Source organism: Narcine bancroftii, chromosome 5 (genome assembly GCF_036971445.1).
Source record: "Narcine bancroftii isolate sNarBan1 chromosome 5, sNarBan1.hap1, whole genome shotgun sequence".
Taxonomy (NCBI): domain Eukaryota; kingdom Metazoa; phylum Chordata; class Chondrichthyes; order Torpediniformes; family Narcinidae; genus Narcine; species Narcine bancroftii.
The window spans coordinates 133,595,738-133,611,840 of NC_091473.1; the positions used below are offsets into that span (position 1 = coordinate 133,595,738).

The window sequence follows — 16,103 nt, forward strand, 5'->3', positions numbered from 1 at the left end:
TGCGGTTTTCAGAGAGAGATTTGTTGTTCGCTGGATACCCACAACTGATTCCTTTTTAATCAGCCACTTCAGTGTCTTGCTGAAGAAACTTTCCCCCTCAGGGTTCTCCAGATGGTTACCTCTTTCTTTCAGGTCATCACAAAGTTCCTTTTTGCTTCTCTTATTTCAGTTAGACAGCCAGTCCTCTCCTCTTGCATGAACCACAAGGGCTTTGACCAGGCTGAACTAAGCACTCATAACCCATCTTCCAAATGGAGTTTTCCACAAGCTTGGCAGCTTGTCCTGTTCCAGTCCCATTTGCTGCTGCTGACTGTAAAAACTGCAGAAATGATCTCTGTCTTTCTCTCTAAGGGGGGGGGACCTGTTTTCCTCTCTCTGCTTTCAAAACCACATGACCCTATTAGATCAGTTCCACTGCAGACATCCTGTGGCTCCGACAATTACTTTCATCTGTTGGCTTTTTGTAAACAGCAATCCATTAGTGAAGTCTCTTGGGCACTCTCCAAAGCTTTTGCAAAGGCTCTGGGGCTGACATGTCTAGCATTAGCAGAGCTCTAGTATTTTAAATAAGATCTGTTTTGAAGTGTTGGTATGTGACCTACACTAAAAAAACCTGCCCCAACTTATCTCCCAAAAACATATCTGTAATATGTCACAGAAGATTTACTAGAATGTTACTGGGTCTTCAGGAGTTGAGTTACAGGGAAAGATTAAACAGGTTAGGACTTCATTCCTGGAGCAAAGAAGAATGAGAGATTTGATGGAGGTCTACAAGATTGAGAAGTATAGACAGAGTCGATATGAGTAAGCTTTTTCCACTTGATTGGGGGGAGATAAATAAGAGTTCATAGTTTTAAGCTGAAAGGGGAATGGTGAAGGGGGAACCTTAGGGGAAAGTTCATTTAGAGTGGGGGGGGGGGGAATAGTGTGGAATGGGCTGATGTGCTGAATGTAGGCTCAATCTTAAGTTTTAAGAATAGATGGGATAGATACATGAAAGGATGAGATCTGGAGGGTAATGGAATGGGAGCAGGTCAATTGGACTAGACTAGAAGGGCTGAATAGCCCATTTTTCTTTGATGGTTCATTGTGATCTAATGGGATCGTTGCCTGAAGAGGGCTGCTCCTGGCTCCTGACAGTGCTGGCCTCTTGTATCTCTCTTTTTTTTAATTTTATTTTATTTTTCACACCATAAATCACATTAACCATGATACACACTTTTTCCTTTTCACACATATACAGTGCCATTTTCTCCCCCCCTCCTCCCATCCCACCCTCCCTACCTCCCCCCTCCCGTCCAATTAAAGTACAAAATCTAGGATACATTAAACCAGTCAAACAATGTTGTCATTCAATAAAAATAAACAAGAAATTCCACTGAGTCCATTCTTTTCATTTCCTTTTCCTTCTGTTAACTTAGGTAGTGATTGTCCCCGGTAGGTTTTCGCTATTGTGTTTCATGTAAGGCTCCCATATTTGTTCGAATATTTCAATATTATTTCTTAAACTATATGTTATTTTTTCTAATGGAATACATTTATTCATTTCTATATACCATTGTTGTATTTTCAAATTATCTTCCAATTTCCAGGTTGACATAATGCATTTTTTTGCTATGGCTAGAGCTATCTTAACAAATCTTTTTTGTGCATCCTCCAAATCAATTCCAAATTCGCCTCTTGTATCTCTTAACTAACAGCATCGTCCCACTGATAATATTTATTTTTGTTTACGTATTGCTTCTCTGCATGTGTCGTGTGGTTGTGTCTGCATGTTTTGCACAGAGGACAGGAGAATGCTGTTTTGTTGGATTGAACTTGTGTCATCTGATGATAAATGAACTTGAACTTGATGTTATGACCAAGAAAGTGGAAAAATTACTCTCCGAACCATTACCAATTTTTATGAATGCACCATGGAACCTATTCTGTAGGATGCATCACAGTTTGATACAGGAACTGCCCTGCTCAGAACTTGTGGAAACTGCAGAGTTGTGAATGCAGCTCCAGCCATCACACAGACTGACCTCCATACTTCATTGTTTTGGGAAAGTTGCTGTCATGTGAAAAGATCCATTCTTTTCTCCCTGTCTGGTAGAAGATGCACAACCCTCTAGATCAGCTATTCTCAAACTTTTTTTTGGCTGTGGCCCCCTTAGGTCTCTGCTCAAAATTTATGGGCCGTCTTCCCTACGAAATGTAAAAACACAATTCTGGAGGAACCTGATTATAAAGTACACTGTTTGGCCTGCCGAGTTTCTCCAGCATTGTGCATTTACTTCAGTCATGACGTCTGCAGACTTCCATGTATTACAACTAGTTTAATGTTGACAGTTTCTTCCATATTTTGTGGTTTCCCTTAAATGTACTGTGGCCCTGGGGGAGGGGTGGGGAAAGTGAGGGAGTGTATGGCCCTTCGATGTGGGTTCATTGCCCTGCGAGCAACCTGGCCTGCTGCATGAAATTCTTGCAGCCAAACAGATGCACTGACTACGCTAATAAAAACTTAAATTACCACAAATATAAGACAGAAAAAAAAGATATGAAAGAATGGGTGCTTCACTTTGTCATCAAAAGAAAGGTTCTATTAAAAAAAAAACTGCTCATCTGTACAACATTGTTCTCAATAATAAACGATAATATGGAGAAAGCAGGTGAAATCGAGAAGTGCAAACTAGCCACCAGTTGGGTCAGCACCTTGTACCCATCCCACATTAGTTTCATTAATTACCTTAAAACCCAGAACTTGAGTGGGGATAAATTGTTGTCCTGAGGGTTAACTTAGAAAACAAAATGAATGAAAAGGTATTTTAAAAAAAAAATAGAGATACAGCATGAACAGGAATTTCTAGCCCTTGCTACACAAATGTATTCGTGACCAATTAACTTCCCCCTGTATGATTTTTGAAATGTAAGCGGAAATCCATGTCGACACAGGGAGAATATACAAAGTCCTGACACTGCGTCTGATTCTAATCCATGTCACTAATGCTGTTTTAGTGTTGCACTAACTGCGACAATGTTTTAAAAATTCCTTGCTGTTGATTTCCTATCTTGCATAACTTTTTTCCCTTACTGATCTTCAGATCTCTGCAGTCTGTTTTGTTGGTTCATCGTGGGTAATTATGGGTTTCAGCTTTAAAAACAAAACAAATTCTGCCGAATTCTTTCAGCATTTCCGTGTTTTTACTAAAGCAAATCCTCATTATACTTGATGCCCTGCTGTAAACTTTTTTGCTTCAATCAAATTTTTGGACACTTGTGGTTAGGCGTTCAATTTGATGGGACTACCTTCTATGAAATACCTCTGATGTTTTTATGTTTGGCCTGAATAATTTCAAGGTGCATTGTGGTAAATGCATCAGAATCCAGTCAAACTCCCATTATGGGGTATTAATTATCTTCAATAGCCAGAGTTCTGCTCATCAAGGAAAAAAGTTAGAAAAAACAAGTTACGTGGAAGAAATCTATTCACCCTTTCAAGCCAGCTCTGCCATTCAACCACACTGCCACCTCAATTAAGTGTTTCCATCCAGCTTTGACGTACAGTGAAAATCCCCATTATCCAGAATTGAAGTAACCAGCAAAAAATAAATTGTAAAATAAATAGGTCAAAAATATGGCAGTTTAAAATTGTCCCCGAGCGGTTAGTTTGCCAATCCACACATCTGCAATCTGAAGTAAAGGGCACATTCACTTATTTGGCATCTACCAATCCTGGTAGGTACCGGAATCAGAGGGGGTTTCCTGTACTTTTAATGTTTCTTTGTCAGGAAGCTCTGCCTTCAAAATATTCAGTGTCTGTTTGAAAGCTTTTCAAAGACCCAGAAAAATGGTTGCCTTGTCTGCCTTTATTGGTGATCCTTAGAGAAAAGAACCCAGACAAATGGATCTTGTATTTTGCTGAGTGAGAACCCATATTCTTATAATATTAAATTCTAATTCTTTATAAAATTGTATTTCATATTCTTGTGTTAATACATTTTTGTCTTTGGTGATTTTGACAAGATAGTTGAGCTCTGAAATGTAATCGGGGCTTGTTTGATTTGTGGATTTTCATTTAACACATTTCTCCAGAATGCTACTAAACCCAACACCCAACCCCAACCAACCAATTTTCCCTTGCAACCGTATCTGCCTGTCCTGCATCAGACTTGTCAGCCACAAACGAGCCTGCAGCTGACGTGGACATTACCCCTCCATAAATCTTCGTCCGCGAAGCCAAGCCAAAGAAAAAGTAACTATATAAATACAAAATGTTAAATATATGGATGGTGGTAAAAGTAAAATAATCAGACAACTTGACTAAAGAGGAAAGTTTGCAGCACACAAGCCAAGGTACTTGGAGGAAATTTTAGACCATGATACTGAATAAAAGAGTAGTATGTGGTGGCCCGCTGCTACAGCGATCAAACAGGCGCCCTGGGCGCTATCGCACCTAAAAGCCAGCAGACCGCGAAGCGGCACTGGCCCTAGCAAGCACACTGGCAGACGAACAGCAATGGCAGCTTAAGGGTCAGTGGCGCTGGCCCCACTGCATAACCAACCGATAGGGACAGCACGGGGGGAAGAAGGGATTGTCATGCAAGGGGGTACCCGCGGGTGGGAAACCCGCTTTTAAGCATCAGTGATTGCATCAGTAAAAAGGAGGAAGCAGAGGGAAAGCGAGAGGTATAAAAGTCGGGCTTGAGTCTCCAATAAACCACAGAGCTTTACCTGACAGCCCTCGCGTGCGCCTTTCTTTTGAGTAGCGCACGGCAACAAGTAATTAAAAAAAACTGTGCTGAAAGATTTGAAATCAAGGATGAGAATTTTTAAAATGTATGCATTGTTAGGCCAGCTGATGGAGGAGAGCTTAAGGATGAGCATCTAGGAATACTAATGGGAGATATTGAATGCTTGCTTTATTGTTGAATGATAATGTAACAGGTAAAGTGGCCATTAAGCCCTCTAAATCTACACTGGGTTGTTTGAACAGCGGAGTTGTTGACATAGTGTAAATGTTTAATACTATGTTGAATATATATCCAATTGAAGTGGTCAGGGAATGAGATTGATGTATATTGCAGTAATTCAGGAAATTAATACTGCAGAGGAAACTCCTTGAGCCTAGAAGTTGCAATTGGCAATATTAGCAAAAGCAGATAAGATAATGTCATGCATGTGTTAAAGTTTTGCTGTCATTAAAGCAAGTAGCAATGTGTGTACCTAGTCTGCTAGATTCCACAGAGGAGGAAAGTTAATTTGAGTGCCTAAAAATAATTTGCCACATGTAAATCTTAGCGTCCTTTATATTACAATTAATATCAATGGATAGCAGTTGCGAGTTCATGGATTCATTTTCATTGAAGAAGAAATAATTGAACATTTTAGTCAAGTTTGTTGTCATCTGATTGCACAAATACCATCTAATGAAACTACATTCTCTGGTCCTCAGTGCAAAACACAGACGCACTGTTACCTATCAGACAGCAGCATTAGAAAATAGCCCTGACAGTGTTGTATTTAAAAATTTGTAATTATTCATTAACAATAATATTACACTTTATCTAATTTATCTACACTTCCAACTATGTGCGAATATACGTGTGTGTAAAATGCTCTTGCCACTGCAGCGCACACCTAATACTAGAAAGGCAGTTCAAAATTGAGTCTCAGGAAATCAGGGTTGGTGCGCAGGCTTTAGATGGAAGCAAAGAAGTTCACAAAGTTGGGGGGGGGGGGAAGAGAGACTGGGGTGACACCAATGACATCCTTGTCGAGTTTTTTTTCCAGAGAAATGCCCTTTTCTTTCAACAGAAAGTTAATAAATTGGTGGCCCTCGGTCTTTTCAGGAAGTGTAATCACTGTTGCGCTTTCCTGATAAGTGAGGAGATGTTTGTGCAGGATAATTCCCTTCTTAAGTTGACTCTGAGTAACATGGTGCTCTCTAACTCTTTCCTATCAACCTATCAATGTGTAGTGGAGGGTGGCCATTCTGGTCTTCCTGAAATGCACAATCATCTATCTCCTTGGTCTTGTGCAGTAGTTAAAATTTAAAGATGATAATTAAGTAGTTGAAAATAAATTGTATTTGTGATTGTATAATTGTTGGTGGGGGGGTGTGGGGTGGGGCAGGTCAAATTATTTATATTGATAATCCAGTGAAAACTATTCACAATCTCCCATACTTCACCATTCCGGTGTGCAGATTTAGGAGTTCAGTGTATACTGTATATCTAAGGATCCCTAAAAACTATAACACAGGTAGATAAGTCAGTTACATCGTATAAACTCTTTTTGTTATCCATCCCACAGGATGATGATTGTTCCTTTCAGTCAGTTTGTGGGGCTTGATAAGAGGATACTCCACTCCTCAGAAAGGAACAGTGTGTGCATAAATGTATTTAGGTGAGTAAAGGTTCTCGACATCCCCTTAGGGATCCAGTAGCATGGTGAGGTCCAAGATGGCTGGGGGAAGTTTGTTGCAGTGAATGGCCTGACCAAGCCTTGATACAAGGGATGCCCTTCTGCTCCACTCTCCCACCTTTTTTTTGGCCCAAAGATAGTTTTTTTTTGGTGATCCGAGTAAAGGTCGACCAGCCTGTTTTTTTGATCCAAAGATCACGATGTCCAGATATCGAATGTAAAAAAAAAACAATTGGTGTGAAAATTTAAAAATGTGTCAGTGTGAGGAAGGGTTGTAACTTCTCACACTCGTGGTTTCAAAACTTCCCTTCATTTTGTTTCAAAATGCTTGCCAAAAAATACAACAAATATAAAAATTGCCGAGAAGACAAATAACTGAAGCAGCAAGAATAATGTATGTATCAGAGAAACCTGTGAGAGACTGGAGAAAGATATCAAACAAACGAGACCATGCTGAAAAAGTAAATGTGCTGACAGAGGTAAATCTAGCAAGTGGCTACAATTGGGGGAAAAAATGTTGCTGAATGAATGATTGATAATTGGCAAGATAGTAGATGTGTTGCTAATGGTGCCATTCCAATCCATGCACGAAAGGAAGGAAGGAATTTCAGATTTTATGGGAAGTGCTGGATGGTGCACGAGGTTCATGAAGCGGTATGAATTCGCACTTCAGTAGAGAACTAATATTTCACAAAAGATGCCTGCTGATCTGAAATGATAAAATATTATTGTTTCCCCAATTTGTAATCAGACATGGCAAGAAGAAGGGCTACAAGTTATCATGCATTGGGAACATGGATGAAATACCAATTATACTTGACATGCCAGAGAATCGAACAGTGAGACAAAACAGTGTTGGTGAAAACCCAGTGGTCACGAGAAAAGTAGGCTTACTTGAGTTCTTTTTTGTATGGCCCGTGGTTCTAAATTAAAGCAAATAGTTACTTTTAAGAGGAAAATCTCTGCCAAAGGAGAAATTGCCAAAAGAATTTGTCGCCTATGTACATTCATAAGGCTGGATAGATGAAGGTAGATGTAGAATATAGACAAAGAAAGTTTGTAAATTGCGACCTGGTGGCCTAGCACAACTACATACAGAACAATCAGTAATCTGATTTGCCCTTTGGAATGTTGACTTCTAAACCCAGATGCATCTACTTTAGAACCATAGGACACTCAGCACAGATACAGACCCTTCAGTCCACTGAGTTTATACCGAACTATTTATTCCATCTGGTCCTGTTGACATCTGAACCATAGTCCTCCATATCTTCTCTTAAACATCAAAATTGAACCAACATCTGCTACCTCTGCTGGCAGCTTATTCCACACTCACCATTCTCTGGGTGAAGAAGATCCTTTTAAACATTTCACCTTTCACCATTAACATGTGTCCTCTAGCTCTCATCTCACCGAACCTGCAGAAAAGGTGTATTTGCATTAACCCTATTGAAACTTCTCAAAACTTTGTATACCACTATCAAATCTCACCTTGTTCTCCAGCACCCTTGAGAATGAAGTCCTAACCTATTGAAGCTTTCCCGATAACTCAGCTCTTCATGTTCTGGCAACATCCTTGTAAATGTTTTCTGCATTTTTTTCAATCTTATTAATATCTTTTATGTAGTTAAGAAGATGGTACCACCTCCTTGATGGGAGATAGTCAAAAATGCTGTATACTATAGTCTTTGAAGTAATTAAATTTAATTTGAAATAATGACCTTTTAAATATATTACAAGTTTTTTGGGCACTGCTCATTGTTTCTTTAGTTTATCTGCAACTTGACCTCAAAGTACTGTAACATGGTTTCTATAATTTTTAAGATGGATGTGTAAACAATTACAATAAGCTGAATTCAGCTTCAGAATTGCCTGCTTGATTTTTTTTCTGTATCTTCCCTGAACAATCCCAAAGAAAACATTCTTCTTAACTAATTATCAAACTTTGCATGTGGAATTTTTATTGCCATTTGGATTCAACAATAAATCACAGATTTAATAATTTAAAAAATATATTTTTAAATAAATCTTGTCTGATGATTGTGATAGTTTTATATTTGACTAAAGAAAAGGATTTGTTTTTCTTCAGTACCTTGCTTCTACCTCTTGGTAAGATGCAAGACTGTTTTGTAATTTAATACTGTTGACATTTTTCTCTTGTTTTGATCAGTGACCCATGTTAAGTGGCAATTAATGCCAGATCCGTAGAAATCGTGTATTCCTTATCATGTATGTATATTGTGCAGGACCTTTCAAGTTGAATCTCAGCACTTTATTGGTTGAGGAGATTGTGCTCTGCACGGAGGAATGGAAAAAAAAGGTGATTAAATAGCAATTTCTTTTTCTGCTGTAATATGTCGATTGGCGGTGACAAACCAGTAAATGTAGCTTGATGTACTTTGGGGCATCTCATTTGCTGCAGTTCCCTGCTAATACTGTTCAATAAGTACACTAGGATGTCTGCATATGGGTTGAATGGCCATTAGATTTTCATTGCCTCAAACTGACAATTGAAAATGTGATGCCTAGATGTATTAGAAGTGCTATATTGGAAATATTTTGAATTAAGGGAAGATATGATTAATGCGCCTTTCAGAGGATGTTCCACATTTTGCGAGTTCTTTGCAAAGAAAGTATAGTGCATACAAACATGTGAATTTGATCAGATTCTATCACTTGAAGCAGGCTAGAGGCCAAAATATTTTGTGCTACATGGCATCTTCATCCATTTGAGTATTTGTTGTGTACTTTTTGAAGTATCCAAAATATAAGTGGACCTATGAGGCTATATGGGTGTAACTGAGGAATGAGAAAGAGTAGACCATGTTAATGGGATTACATTACAGATCACCCAATAGACAGTGCAAATTGGAGGAGTAAGATTGTAGAGATAGCAGATAGTTTCAAGAAACATAAGATTGTGTTTTTAACTTTCTGCAAATTTGCTGGGATTCCCATACTTTTGAAGGGCTGAAGGAGTTGAGAGTTTATCAAGTGTGTTTAAGAAGGTTTCTTTCATGAATTGATTAAGGTTCCACCTGGAGAGAGTGCAATACTGAATCTCTTTTTGTGGAATGAGACAGGACAGGTGATGTAATGTGTACAAGGCAACACTTTGGGTCTAGTAATCATAATGCCATTAATTTTAAGATAATTATGGAAAAGGATAGGTCTGGTTGTTGGATTGAGATTTGAGGTGATGAAATTGAAAGGATATAACAAGAGTTTATTGGGACAGGTTATTTTCTGGAAAAGGTGTACTTGGAAGGTGGGAGTCCTTCAAAAGTAACATTTTGAGAGTACAGAGCTTGTATGTTCTTGTGAATAATAGGTACAATAAAATCCCCAGCAACTGGCAGCCCCCGGCAACTGGCAGCCCCCGGCAACTGGCAGCCCCCGGCAGCCCCCCGGCACCCGGCAGCCCCCCGGCACCCGGCAGCCCCCCGGCACCCGGCAGCCCCCCGGCACCCGGCAGCCCCCCGGCACCCGGCAGCCCCCCGGCACCCGGCAGCCCCCCGGCACCCGGCAGCCCCCCGGCACCCGGCAGCCCCCCGGCACCCGGCAGCCCCCCGGCACCCGGCAGCCCCCCGGCACCCGGCAGCCCCCCGGCACCCGGCAGCCGCCCGGCACCCGGCAGCCCCCCGGCACCCGGCAGCCCCCCGGCACCCGGCAGCCCCCCGGCAACCGGCAAAAAAAGGAGGGGAAAATAAATAAATAAATAGATAGATAGATATGATTAAAAATTTAAATACATGTTTAAAATTGTAAATGTTCTCTGAAGCAACACAATCCCTCGATGAAGATGGCAGCAAACCTTCAGACAGTGGAACGCCTCGGTTGTACCCTCCCCGCAGCAGCTGTTATATTAGTAAGGCTTTATCTGTAAACTTGGGGAGAGGAGGTTAATTATGACAGTAGTATGGTTAGTGTTGCAGTTAGTGCAACATGTTACACTGTTTGAATTTAAATTTTGATCCAGGTATGAATTTAAATTTCAAAAGTGGTGGGAATTACTTGATTAAAGTGAACTTTACATAATTAAGGACTACAGTACTGAGTTTTTTTTAAATTGCTTTACCTTTTTTCACTTTCTTTTGTCTTTTAAATGGTTTATTCTTAATGCAAATGTATTAGTGTGGGTCTCGGGCATCTGTAAAATATACATATCTGGCATCTGAGAATCCCTGTAGGTGCTGAATATTGGGAATTTTACTGTATATGGAACCTTGGTCTTTGATACCCATTGAGAGTCTGGTTAAGAGTGAGGTGAATAGAAGATATAGGCAGCAAGAAACAAATGAAGTACTTGAGTATAAGAAATGCACAAAAACACTTCAGAAGGGCCGAAAGAAGGCATGAGATTGCTCTGGCAGAGTGTTCGTCAACAAAAGAAATGGAGGAGAATTTAGAGTTTTTCCATTTGATTTTACTCCGAGACGATCACTGAATCTATAGATGTGATGCAAACCAGCAATAAGGCCATGGACCCTATGAAGATTACAGAGGAGGAAGTACTTGCACCTGAGGCAAATAAGGGTGCATAAATTTCCAAGTTCTGACAAGATATTCCCTCAACAATCTGGATGATAATGTGGTAAATTGGATCATCAAATTGCCAGGTGACACTTACCATTGAAGGTATAATGGACAGTAAGGAAGGCTTTCAAAGTTTACATCAGGATCTGGACCAGCTGGGAAAATGAGTTTTAAAATGGCATACATATTACACTTTGGGAGGAGGAACCAGGAAATGGTTGGGAACTGTGGAGTGGGGCAGAACAGGGAAAATCCTGAGAAAATGGTGAGCATGTGGAATGAGTTGCCGGAGGAGGTAGAAAATTAGAGTTTGATTTTAATATTTAAGGGAAAATTAGATAGCTACATTGATGGGAGGAGTATGGAGGCCTGTGATCCAAATGCAGGTAGATAGGACTAGGTAGAATAAATAGGCCAATACATCTAGATGGGCCGAAAGGCATGTTTCTGTGCTGTAGTTTTCTATAGTTCTGAGCAGTGGACGTATCAATTTTCATAAATTTCTCAGCATTTAAAATACAGTACTTATTAATGAATTAATAAAAGCATATTGCATGACCAAGAGAAAATGGTTGCTGTTTGATCTATATTGTGGAGTTAATAAGCTCCAACAGCATTTTTGAAGACCAAAATGTAAACTTAATAAGTGAATTGATTATTGGGGGAGCAGGACACTTTTAATTATTCCACTAAATGCAAATAGCCAAGTTATGGGGGAAATTTAGAAAACCAATTAGTTACAATGAAATTAATCTTGAATATGGAAGTGGATCCACAATAATAATTACTTTATTATTGCATCATCTTAAACACTCAAATAACCATTGCTTAGTTTTTTTAAACTTCAAATAATCTGATAAGCTTGAGAGGAGAATTTATCAGGAAAATATCTGCCTTTTGATGAATTTTAGAGATGTAGGGACCAAAAAAAGATCATAATTTGCTGAAAATGTGCTCTGTTGCTTGATTTTTTTTGTGTGTGATTCTTTTCCTGGGAGGAGAAAATGTAAATGGATAAATATTCCTTCATAAGTATTTGGAAATGTAATGAATTTTAGGGTCTTCCACGATGTTGCACTGCTGAGCTCATTGGTCGCTCAGCAATGCGGTTTCTTCTTGTATGTTCCCAGGCGAGATATTTTTGTGGAAATCCAAGTGTCCAGCTGAGTTGGAGCTTCTTGGTTGTACTCCTATAATGTCTTCAGCAGCTAACAAAGTTCTGCTCAAGTAACAGCTACCTGCTATCATCCCTTCCCTCTCCATCTCGCTTCCATCCCCCTCCAATCCAGCCCCAGGATCAGTGGCTGGTTTTGCTATCAGTGAAATTGAATATTAATGAATCTCTGCAACTATTTGCCATTATTTTAAACTGTGGAACACTGAAACCCTACAAATAAAAATAATTCTGCATGAAATAACTGAATTTCATTAAGTAGAAGTTGCATTTCCATTCTCCAGACAGTCGTTCCTACTTATTGTGTTCAGTGGGGCTGCTGCACTTGTGACATTCAGTGGGAGCTAGGAAATTTGAGAGTCTTTGCTGCCTGTCTGAAGCGTAGCTTGGGTATTTCACGGTCAACGATTAACAGTGCAATTCTTTCAGAGGGTCGGAGGTCCTGAGCTTCCATCCAATTATCCAATCATAAAAGCAGATCTTGATTTTTAAACACAAAATATGCCCCAGTTTAGTTTGTTACTGGTACTTTAGCCTATAGTGGTTTAATTTATTTCACACCCAGTATAAATGTTTAAATTTTTCCTTAAATATTGTGCTTTACCTTTTTATTGGTTTGTTGGCAGCAAGAATTGTTCAATGCCTTTTCAACTTGGTTGATTTGTTTACTGGTGGCTGTTGGTTGGTGTGGGTGTAGTATCAGTTTAAACTTAAGTGATCAAAGATTGAAAAGAGATTGTCAATGTCATAGAGATCGCAAAATCTTTGCTGACTGCCCACAGTTACTTTATTTTTTGAACAAGATGCAATTTAGAATGGAGTATTCGAATGTCAAATGTAGAATATAAAATAAAGGACACTTTTTCCAGTAGAGTCGTCAATTTTTCACCATGAGGGGAGGTGAATAGTATGCCTTAGCATTAGTTGAAAGTAGATGCTGGCCAAACCATTCCTTCCTTTCACTGCTTCTCAAACATTGGAAACAGTTTGATTCGGTTGACTGGCTTATTGGAAGTTTTTTTTCTTGTGCTTATTTAGTCTTGATCCGAGGAGTGGACACTTCCTCACTGAGATCCGTCTGCACTATTGAAATGCCACTTTTTTCCCTTGCACTAACACTGACTATCTACCATTTGATTATGTATTATCACTGTCGTGGCATTTCTGGTATTTTATCTATTGTTGGTGCATATTGCATACTTGCTTGGAGGTGGCAAGCAGAATTCAGGTCATTTAAAAATAATTTTATTGATTTTTCACAAATAAACATGCATTTACAAAACATTTATGGAATGCATAATAATAATTACAGATTAGATAACAAACTGTAAAACACAACACAACCAATAATACAAAAATATATCAAAAAGAAAAATGGTTCTATGCATTATACTTGTGTATATGACAATAAAGTCACATTGGAAATTTTTTTGTTTAATCATGGTTTACTTCAGATGCTTCTTGGTGTGGATGTTGTCGTGTACTCACTGTTATCAGGAACTTCAGTACCACCCACACAAACAATTGAATTGGTGTGTTCTCTTTGGGTTGGAGTAACATATCGGACTGATCCTAATAAAGGATCAGAGTTGATTGCTTCAGCTTGCTTTATTTTTCTATTGTACTGCAACTTGGAAGTGAGAAGCTAATTCAGGACTTGCCCTTCGTGATCTTAGTGAAGGTTGTCCCCCACAAAGCTCTTGAATTGGCTGCGACGCTCAGGATTTTCTCCTGCAGCCTGAAATGTGCCAAACGGCAGCATTTGCTCACTGGATATTCTCAATGTGCTGGATGAGCAACAAGTTTCAGACAAATCAAAGAGGGTCTTTCAATGAGTTGATGATCTTTCTGCGGCTCTGGATGTCTGTCTCTGTACGTGACCCGGGAACAGCCCATAAATCAGAGTCCTCTGTTACACTGCTTCTGGGGATGAACCGTGCAAGGATCCTTGCATTCTTCTCTACACATTTTTGGCAAATCTACTTTCTGCAAAGAGGTGTAGGCTGTCTCCACTTCACTGCAGTAGTCTCTGAGGCAATGTGCATTATGGGTGATGTTCTAGTGGTACAGAAACGATCTGACTAGGAGGGCTCCGCTCATTGTCAGCCAGGCCAATTCCGGGTGATTTCAGCAGACAAAAGACAATTTTGAGTACCATGATACCATTTTATTACATGGCAATAAATTGAATGTTGAATAGTGAAGTCTGGCGATGAGACATTCTGCTCAGTGAACCACTCGATAGTATCCATCAAGTCCTTACCCCTCATTGCCTGCAAGGCTTTCCCTGTTGACCACTGTTTTGAATTTAATAATAATTCATGACTAAGCATTTGTTTCTACTTGAGTGCAGTTGATAATGTAAAGCGAGTGAGTGGATTGCACTGCAGTCAACGATAGTCAATTTCAGATAATAAATCCCCACAAGACGGCTAGTTTAGCAACACAGTAAAACCTCTGAAGGTCCTTTTTTCAGAACTGGGTTTGGTCCCTTTACAAACCACTTTTAAAGCACATTTATATATTTTCTGAATCTGAGTATATATTGGAAAGTTCAAACCTTGTTCCTCATCCCTAATTACCCTCATTTGAATTATTTGTTTCAAAGTTGCCAGTCCATGTTTTAGCACAGGGTGGCCCCTTCACTCAAAGGTAGCAGAAGCGTTTTGTAATTGTACTGAAATCATCGACGATCTGACCTTTTACCAACAAAAAGAGTGAGGAAAGATTTTTAAATTAATCTGTATGCAAGCTGAAGACAGTAGAATGATCAGTATTGTTCCCAAATTAATTGTAGACAGTTGAACCACTGAGCTTGTGCCTTTGAATGGGAAGCTGCATGACTTTGGTACAGAGTTGGTGAACAATGTGTTCTTTTTGTGGATCAACTTTATTGCTTTAGGAATTTTAATGTTCTATAACAGAGCCCAGAAATTAAATTTGATATTATTAGTGTAGAAATTTAGAGAGCCTTAAATTAAGAAATGGGTTCTGGAACCTTAAAAGGAGCAAAGGGCTTTACAGGTCCAAATGCACAAAAGAAAATCTGCAACCCTGCACGTCCATATTCCAACACATAAACATTAGCCCCTTTTCCACTGCCATCCCAGTTTTGGCCGTACATTGTCCCAGAATAGGAAACTGTTGGTGCTGTTCCCACTGTTTCATCTTGTATTTGTCTGTGTGAGTTCTTAAGACAACACATAGATGAAGGAAAAGGTTCTTTAAAGTTATTGTAAACAGACATGAGGCTGCAAGTCTCCATTACAGCTCTTGCGTAATGTGTGGCCTGCTCTGTGGCAACCAAGTATAATCAAATGGTCTTTGGCTTGGCTTCACGGACGAAGATTTATGGAGGGGTAATGTCCACGTCAGCTGCAGGCACGTTTGTGGTCGACAAGTCCGATGCGGGACAGGCAGACACGGTTGCAGTGGTTGCAAGGGAAAATTGGTTGGTTGGGGTTGGGTGTTGGGTTTTTCCTCCTTTGTCTTTTGACAGTGAGGTGGGGTCTGTGGTCTTCTTCAAAGGAGGTTGCTGCCCGCCGAACTGTGAGGCGCAAAGATGCACGGTTTGATGCGATATCAGCCCACTGGCAGTGGTCAATGTGGCAGGCACCAAGAGCTTTCTTTAGGCAGTCCTTGTACCTTTTCTTTGGTGCACCTCTGTCTTGGTGGCTAGTGGAGAGCTCGCCATATAACATGATCTTGGGAAAGCGATGGTCCTCCATTCTGGAGATTTGACCTACCCAGCGCAGTTTGATCTTCAGCAGCGTGGATTCGATGCTGTCGACCTCTGCCATCTCGAGTACTTCGATGTTGGAGATGAAGTCGCTCCAATGAATGTTGAGGATGGAGCGGAGACAACGCTGGTGGAAGTGTTCTAGGAGCCGTAGGTGATGCCGGTAGAGGACCCATGATTCGGAGCCGAACAGGAGTGTGGGTATGACAACGGCTCTGTATACGCTAATCTTTGTGAGGTTTTTCA

General features: G+C 40.0%; 1 protein-coding gene across 2 annotated transcripts in view; it reads left to right on the forward strand.

The window, feature by feature from the left end:
- The window catches only part of hs2st1a (heparan sulfate 2-O-sulfotransferase 1a), a 143,511-nt gene that overhangs the window by 50,408 nt on the left and 77,000 nt on the right, over positions 1-16,103 (forward strand). The gene's annotated exons all lie outside the window — the stretch shown is intronic.